We start from the raw sequence: 8,935 nt of genomic DNA on the forward strand, positions 1-8,935 counted from the left end.
GTGCAGTCTACCTCAGTGTTTCTTAAGGATATTTTTAATACTACGCACCTCTAAACCTGTTTAAATATTCTGGTCTGGACCTATTGTGAATCAGGGAAAATCAATATCAGCTGATTCCCAATACTAGGGACCATTCACCGAGGGGAATGGGTAGGAGAACGGCTCGTCACTGGTTATCGCTCGTCGAGCAGTAGTGACCAAAGGAACCAATTTACAAATTTGGATCTGATACTCTGATATCCTCCTCTTGGTTCTGTTGCCATTAAAAAAAACCAAAACCCAAACAAAACAAAAGAGCCATTTAAATATTTGGACTTGAGTGATCTAATGACCTAAAAGGAGTAGACTGCTTCCTTCTGGAGCAGTGTTTGCCAGTGTGGAGCAGGGACTGTGACCAGCCCTTGTTGTTGGAGTTGGATTTTGGGGTATCTTGGTCACTGCCCTTCTGGCTGCACCCAGGTAATCCGGAGTCCAGCCGGTAGGATGTGACCGCCTGAAATAAACCTTTCCCAGCACGTCCTTGTTTTGATAACATTTTAAATTGCAGTGATCGTAACTGTGGGAATAGAAGATCTTTTATATAAACAAACATTGGAACCTTGTATTGGGTCTGGCTTTTAAATTTAGTTGATATTGGTTGGCCCTCTGAGAACCCGTGATTTGCAGCCCTGGGATCACTGAACAAGGGAGTGTGTGTTTTGCGTTGTGGACAGGCAGTCCGTTCACGTGGCTCGTACTGTCATCTTCACTCTGCACCACACGGAGCAGTTGTTCATACCCAATCCTGCGCGTAAAGATTATTCTAGTCATCCTTTCTACATTGTGCCGAGGGTGAGGAAAGGTGTATGGTACTAGTGGCGAGGATATCGTTTTTCCCTTTTTTTTTTTTTTTATAAAACAAAAAAATAACACTAGCGGTTGCCACTCGTGGCTGCTAAAAGATTGCACTCGCTTAACTATAGGATTAGGAAGAATAAATGAACATCACCTGTAAAACCCAGCTCTCACTTCTGGAAAATCCTTTACTCTCGGCCCGCAGCTGACCCTTTGGTCTCTGTTGTTGGAAGATCCTTGCCCTGGGGATGCTGAAGTCCCTCCCTTGGGTCTCGCCGATGCCTGTCAGAGATGCGAGGGGTTGCAGTGAAAGTTGAGATCACACGCTCTAGACAAAACCACCTCTCCGTGGGGTGTTGCGAAGGGCTCCTGCCCAGCAAGGTGTGCTGTGCGAGCGGGTGCTGTGCCATCGTCGACGTCGCTGCTCCTGTCTGCTCCGGCGAGATCTCTCTCGGGCTGAGAATACCGCAGCTGCGGCAGAAGCACGAGCACTTGCTGCGGCTGCTAAGGAGGAGCCAAGGGATCGCGCAGGAGAGCGGGTGGAACGGCTGGAGGGGGGAGCAGGTGGGAAGCTTTTTTTGCGTTGAGGTAGCATTTGTTGGAGGGTCGGATCCTGCTCTTGTGGGCAGAGAACTTGCTGCTCGCAGCACAGGGCAGCAGGACGGACTCTTCGGCCTGTTCAGGAGCAGCTGTAGCCGCCCGTGCGCAGTCCGGAGACAGAGAGGGGACCAGCAACCAGCCAGAACTTCGCTATCTCTAAAGCTGGTGGAGCAGGAGGGATAAGAAACGGCTTTCTGTGCTCTGCTGTGTTTTCACTGAGCAAATGTTTGAAGCCTGAGACTGGAGAGGTTTCTCAGAAACATTGCGCACGTTAAATTCAATTGCCACTTCCTGAAGGCCTCTTGCAAACCTGGTACTTCTCTTGCAGTACAGGGCAGCATTGCAAAGCTTGGCTGCTAAGGTTAGAAACGTGTCTGTCTTGGCTGCTTGTAAATACTCTGTTGTGTTGTAAAATAGACGAGCTAATAACGTAAACTCTGTGCCAGCACTGGGTTGGGAAAGGTGATAGGAACTAGACCGCGCTGCAAGGAGGATATTTTCTGTTGCTGATAAAGCAGCTGTGTTGGTGTGGAAGGGGCTGCTTTTAGGTTGCTAAAGGGTACTCTTAATTTATGGGTAGTGTATCTCTTTCCTCCTAAACTTGTATTATAGCGATGGGACACTTTGCTTAATTTTAGTATGTTGCATATAATGTCGGTATCTCTTTGGAAGAATCTCGAAGTCGCTTACTGTGTTATTGACCTAACTATGATGAAGACAAATAGGAAAAGACAGGAGCAAGAAGGGTGCTGTGTTGGTTATTCTTGAGCCTCCGTTCTAGGGGAGGCAGAGAGGCAATCGAGTTCCCTCCTAACGTCACTGTGATACGAAGACGGACCCTGAGGTATTCCGGGCCCTTCACTGCGAGCAGTGATTCCTGATACCAAGACTGGAACCTTGTTTTACAAGTCAGAAAGTAAAGTATCTTTGTGCCATAAAAACCTTACTCTCAAGGCTGTGCTAGGTGCTCCCGTGATCCATGTGAGATCGGTTCAGAGCCTGGAGTGAGCAAGAAACTGCAGATAAACCCTCTGATCCTCTGGCTGTGTCCCAGCCTCCCTCGAAGCTGCCCACCGCCGCGGGGAGACTCGCGGGCACGGCCACGGCAGGAACCCCTTCCCCTCCGCAGAAGAGCCAATGCCCCTCGTAGTTTCCAGTGCGCGAGGTCCAGGGAAAGGAGCTGTTGAATGGATTCGAGTCAAGAAATAGTTGCTTTGGAAATACATGAAATTCGAAATAAGATCAGTTTGGTATTTGTATGAACTTAATTGAATTTGGCCTTTTTATTACCTTCTGCTTGGCTCTGTGTTAACTCTGCTTGGATTCTGTATGTGAATGTTGGTGTAAGAGCATTAACGTGTTCAACCTGTTCTGTTCCGGCTTGCCTTGTTACGGGCATCACAAGAGCGAAGCCAATCATACAATACTTTTAGAGGAACCTGACTGTTCAAAAGCAATTCTAAAGCTACCGTTTTTAGCAAATCTGCTGTCGTTAAATGTGTATTTCTTTCTAAAATGAAATTGCTTGTCCTTCTCAAAAGTAAGCACTTATTCTTGCAGTTTCGGCAAATTAACTGCAGCACAATGCAAGCTATACAAGGACAGGTAGAGAAATGACTTTTTAAATATTGTGTAATAAAGTTAGTATTAACTCCTGCAGCGTTGTTATTTTTTTGCCAACAGATTTGCAATCGGCAAGAAACTACGTTTCTGGTAGTCGTTTTGTTCTGAGTGCGGCGTTCCAGCTGATGGTACTAAATAGCTTCTTGTTCTCAGTCCAGAAAGCCCCTGTGGGAGCAGGGTCCGGCCGGCTGGCAGGACCTGGGGTAGTTCTGGCAGCTAAAGAGGAACCGTCAGCGGAGCTTAAAGGTGGGCACAGGTGCTCTTGCTTAGCTGAGTCCCAGCCCCTGTTAAGTCCCAGCGTCAGCAGTAAATCCTGAGCTCAGGACTAATTACCTGAGATACCTGAGCTGGACTCGGTACCAAAGCTCTTCTGTTAATCCAGATTCTCCCAGCAGCACCCAGCAACGCTTCCACCGTCTTAGTTTCCAAATACTTCTCCCATAACCGAGTCCCATGAAAACTGGCTGATGGAGAATTTTAGAAAGGCCTCTTCTAAATCTGAAAAGAGAGAGTGTTATTAAAAAGAAAAGGCGTTAACTTTTGCTTCAGTTTGGGTAACGGTTCTGCTCTTGGAGTATCAGAATTGCTTTGTGTTTGAGGGCCTGCGTGGATGGGGGCATTGGACATCAGCTTTAGCAAACACAGCCAAAAGCAAATGCTTTCTGCTTGCACTTAAATAAATTAAAGACAGTTTCAGTTACATGTTAAGGGATGAAGTTCTGTGAAGTCGTGGTTTTTTTTTTTTTCTGTTTAATCTTGCTGCTCCCATCTTTCTCTCTGCATATCTGAGGTTCCAGAATACAAATAGTCTTGCAGATACCTCTTGTTTGACATAAAGGATCAAATGTGCCATGATTATTTTTTTTTTAAAAGAAAGAAAAAAAAAGAAAAACCTTTGCCCTTGATTTTTTTTTTTTCAATGTTTTCATATGAGCCAAGCAGTGACATGTACAGAAAATATCTTTTAATATTAAGGAAAAAAAATCTTGCTGTGTGTCAGAATATTGAACAATTAACTGTTTATATTAAAATTCTGAATAAATGACCAAGAATAACTCTGTTCATTTTGCGTCTGCTGTCTGTGCAGCACTGAATGCTGCTTTACCACAGAGAAAACACTAAATTCGTATCTTGGAATAAGCACTACTTTCAGTTGCAAAATGAATGGTGTTAAGAAAAAAAAAAACACACCAACCCAGATCTGCCAATTATAGACTTGTGGTCTGAAGCCAGTTGAACTCCTCTGCCCGAGGGCTTGGGCGATCCGCGCTGGGCTGTGTCCTCACCGTGGGGTTCTCGGCGGCCTGATGCCACCGGATAAACATCGGTAAAGGGATTCCTTCTGCCTGAAACATCGAGAGCTGCTGCTCTGTAATGCAATTCTGTTATTTCCACACGCACGGACCGTAGTGGGACAAGCTCCTGCCCAGGCAGTCTTAAAAAATAAAAGTCGGAGGATCTGCTTCATCCCTGTCTTGCAGCTGAGCAGCTGTAACCGGGTTTGCACCGGGAACCATCTCCCCTTCTGTTCTGCGGTAGGTCGCTCTGGAAGTGTCAAATGTTTCTAACTTAAATCTTGTTTTGTTTCACCAAAAGTGAGATTTCCTTCCTGATCAGCTGCACCAGCGAGGTGGGGGACTTACTGTTGCTATTTTTCTTCTCGCTGTATTTAGCCGCTCAGTTAAGATACCCGGCTTTCCTTCCATTCGGCAAAATCCTTCAGCGTTGCACAGTTCCTTGCAGCCTTGGGGTTGCCACCGTCCGTGTCCGCAGGAGCAGCCCCTTCCCCAGCCACGTTGTGCACCGGAGCTGCCGCCGACGCAGGCTTCTCGTGGGGGCCGATGGCCGGGCAGGGGACGGTGCAGCAATGCAGCTGGCGGAATTAATGGTTTTGGCTTAATATTTCCTTCCCCGTGGCTCTGTCCAGCCACAAACATGATTTGCCCAGTTCCTCGGCTGGTGGCCCTGGCCATGAAAAAAAACCTGAACACGTGGGCTGGGGCTGCTCTGGACCCGTGTGGAGCTCTGCTCTCCAACCTGCCCCTCAGGAGGACCCGGGGATGTCGTTTGATGCTTATACCATGAATTGCTATAAAAGCGAGTGGCATGATTTTCTTTTCGCAAAAAGTGCTGCTTTTTCAGAGGAGTCCAGGTGAATCCTCACTGCGCTCCTCACCCCTGTCCCTGACAAATTCCAGTAACTTTCCTGGAGGGAGGAAAGATAACGGCCTGAAAGGTAACAAAGCTCCTAAAACTTCAAGGAAAAGAGGAGGCTGTGGAGAGGACAGAGGTCCTTCCTGGGAGGGAGATGGTGGTGCTGGCTGAACAGAAAGCGTGCGGTGCTGATGCCACCTAGTGCCTCTGACCAGGGGACCGGACAAGGTGACCGGAGCTGGCCCTGCTCTGCCCGCTGCCCCACGCCTGTTCCAGGCACACCAAGGAGCTCAGCTGGACTGCAGCTCTTTCCAAAGCCCATCTGGAGTTCTCTTACCGTGGGAGCGAGGAGAGGGAAAAAAAAATAAAATGGTATTTTTAAGACGTTTTGGAGTTGCTTCTTCTGGCACAGGTTTGTTCTCTGGGGATCCTAAAATGCAAAATTGAGCAAAGCCACAAAACTTGAACTTGCTGTCACGGGAGGTTTGTTGCCTGCTGGGCTCCCTGGGATGCTGTGGGGAGGCTGCCGAGGCTCGGCCAGCCCTCGTGCCGTTATCCCTCATCGCTCTTCCAGGCTGCCTGCACAGCTCTGCTGCAGTAACCCCCAGACTGTCAGACATGGGGCAGGAGGAAAAGTTTTCATCCTTGTTCGAGCTGAGGACAGCTCACCATCCCGTCAGCTGGAGCAGCTGCCTGGTATTTAGGAGTAGCCCTGATCTCTGGTACTAATCGAGCTCTTGTGGACTTCAGAGAAATTAAACCTTAATTCCTCTTTACTCTTGTGGTTTCCTGGAGCACGGGGTAATTGCTATTCCAAGTGCTGCCAAAGCTGCGGTCTCTGAGTAATTGGAGTGTGAGCGGATCTTGTTCTGATTAGGGCTTGGCTGGGCTTGGCGTCTGCTCAGGGCAGTTGGGTGGGGAGCGGGTGATTACCAGCCCACGGGGCTTGTTGGGAAGGAGCAAGCGGTTGTGCCAAAAAAAAATGAGCCTGGCCCGTGCCCGGGGCTCTGCCTGCCGAAACGCGCACGGTGAGGGCAGGGCAGGGGGATCACCCCGCTTGCTTTGGGAGCTGAAGTCCGTGTGTCTCACCTGCACGAATGACTACGGCCAGCACCGACGTTTCTGTGCTTCGCTATCGCTTCACCCCATGTAGGACTGAGACCTGCCGGGCTTCGGGGTCTCTGTTGCTGCCCAAGGTTGACCCATGACAGCAAAGACACAGGACTCGTTAACAGGAGCCCTGGGTGAGGCCTCATTACCCTGGCAGGAGGCTAACGAGCAATGGTGCAACGAGCCCACAGGCTCAGTCCCGTGTGCCAGGCTCCCATGACACACACAGAGCGCGGTTTTTCTCTGAACGGAACAGGAAGCAGTTTGCGGCAATTGCTGTCCTCGCAGCCATCACTGGTTCAGCGGTTCTCGGGGTACCTGCACCAGGGAATTCAGGGTCCACGACCCCCTCGGTGACTCTGCTGGGACCCTCCCAGAGCCCCGACCCCTGCGAGGGTGGGAGCAAGCGTCGGGGCAGCACCGGGGCCACCATTGAAGGAACTGCAGCATGGGAGAGGCGGGTTTGTTTGTGCCATCAGAAAAGGGAAGCGGTGAGATGGTTGAGCCAGAGGTCCCTGTGAGCAAATTGGTCGCTCGGCTGCTGCTTCCCTGATGAGTCTCTGCTCCTCACTTTGCTCCTGCAGCTGTAGAAGAAGCCGGGGCTGTCAGGTGCAAGCGTGCACAGGGAACCGGCCGGAGAGATGCCTCCAGCTCTCAGGGTAAGTCACTCTCTGCACGAGCTCCATCCCACGACAATGGGGTTGTCGCTCATCTTCCTCAAGGCCTTGTAAGGAAGCAGCTGGCCTTGAAGCCAAAAGTCCAAGCGCTGGGTTTCGTTCAGCCTCCCCCTACATGTGCCTGAAGGCAAAACGTGGGCTGGGGAGCCTCAGCCTACAAGGAGCTTCACTCTGCTGTGAGTGAAGAGGAGGAGACGAGGTCGGGGTTTAACCCACAGTGGGTCCCTGCGGCTGGCTCCGGAGCAGTGTTGGAGTGGCTGAACACCCTACGGGTGCTGCTCTTGGCTCCTGCTGCTGCTGTGCCACAGCTGAAGTTTGCAAGGACACCTTGGTGCTGCCCACAGCTGAGTTGGGGCTGGGCACAAGAGGGGTCCACGCCTGGGTCCCCCAAATCCCCCTCCAAACTGCCCACTCCAGGGCTGGGCACCCATGTTATCGGGGAGATCAAAGCAGAGGGGATGTGGGGAGGGCTGTGCTGAGCAGATGATGCTTTGGGGTTTGTGGCCAGGCGAGGGAAATGCTTTTCACCACCTGCCTTTGCATAACACCAGCCCAGCATGGGCTCCGTGCCATGGAGCTGCCTGTGGCTGTTCCCACACTGGTTGGGTTCTGCTCAGCAAGGCCGCAAGCGCGAGCTGACAAGCGGCGAGAAGGTTCGGTCTGGCCCAGGAGCCCAGCAGCCGCGCAGGGGTAAAACTCAGCTTCTTCAGCCTAGTTGAGGGGTTGGGAGCAAAGTTTGGAGCCAGTCTGGGCTGTGGGGTTGATGCCAATCAGGAGCAGCGGGCTTGGAGACCTCAGGATGGGGAGTTTGGTCTGTTGGGGCAGTTGGGAGAGAGCTGAGAGCGCTCCCACCTGCCTCCCTGCCTGGGAGAGCTGAGAGGGCTTGGAGGAAGGTCCTTGCCAGGGGATGAGGAGCTGCAAAGTGATGATGATGGTGTGGACGGACAGGGCCTCGCACCTTCCCTTGCAGAGGCTCTGCCATAGCACTTGAAAACAACGCCAAAGGTGCAAACATCAAGCCTACGTTGATATCTTGCCGTACGTTGAAGGTGAAGGTGACTCTTACCCAGGTGAAGGTTCTGCCCCTGCAGAACTGCCTTAGAGGTGATGGTTTGTCAGGCTGACAGCTGATAGTCACGAATGGAGCAGGGAGGTTTTGGCAGAGAGGGGAAGGCGGTTATGGTGTGTTAACAGCTTGTTTTCTGTTTCTATCTGCAAGCCTTGAGCAATGTTCAGGGGCCGTGTGGGCTCCAGGGCCACTAATCCCTGAGCCCCGCTGTAGGAAGTCACTGACCCGTCACACAGGTGGGAATGCCAGAGACCAGGAATTTCTCTCTGGCTACAGCTTCCATCAGCTGATACTTCTGACAAAACACTTGGCTTCTCCACTCCCCCCTTGGCAGCCCCTGGGCTGCAGCCTGCAGTGCTGCCTTAGACCGCGCTGAGCTCTGCCGTGCTCTGTGCTGTCGTCTCCTGCTTGGGGTTATACCTTGCACGGGGCTCCGAGGGCTCCCAAATGTCAGACTCGCTGCTCAACCACTCCTGGCCATCGTTTTCGAAGCGCTGGAAGAAGAGATGGTCCTTTAAGCGAGGTAATGGCCTTGCGTGCGGCTGCAGCCTGCAGTGCTGCCTTAGACCGCGCTGAGCTCTGCCGTGCTCTGTGCTGTCGTCTCCTGCTTGGGGTTATACCTTGCACGGGGCTCCGAGGGCTCCCAAATGTCAGACTCGCTGCTCAACCACTCCTGGCCATCGTTTTCGAAGCGCTGGAAGAAGAGATGGTCCTTTAAGCGAGGTAATGGCCTTGCGTGCGGGGAGAGCGGTCTGAGACGTGTGTCGGGAGCTGGGCTGCTGCAGGGCGGCCGGGGGAGCCTGTCCTGGACGAGCAGGAAGCAAAGAGTGCTGGAGTCCCTGGGCAGAGCTTGGTGGAGGGCTAACCA

This window comes from Cariama cristata, unplaced genomic scaffold (assembly GCF_000690535.1).
Source record: "Cariama cristata isolate BGI_N322 unplaced genomic scaffold, ASM69053v1 scaffold9314, whole genome shotgun sequence".
NCBI lineage: Eukaryota > Metazoa > Chordata > Aves > Cariamiformes > Cariamidae > Cariama > Cariama cristata.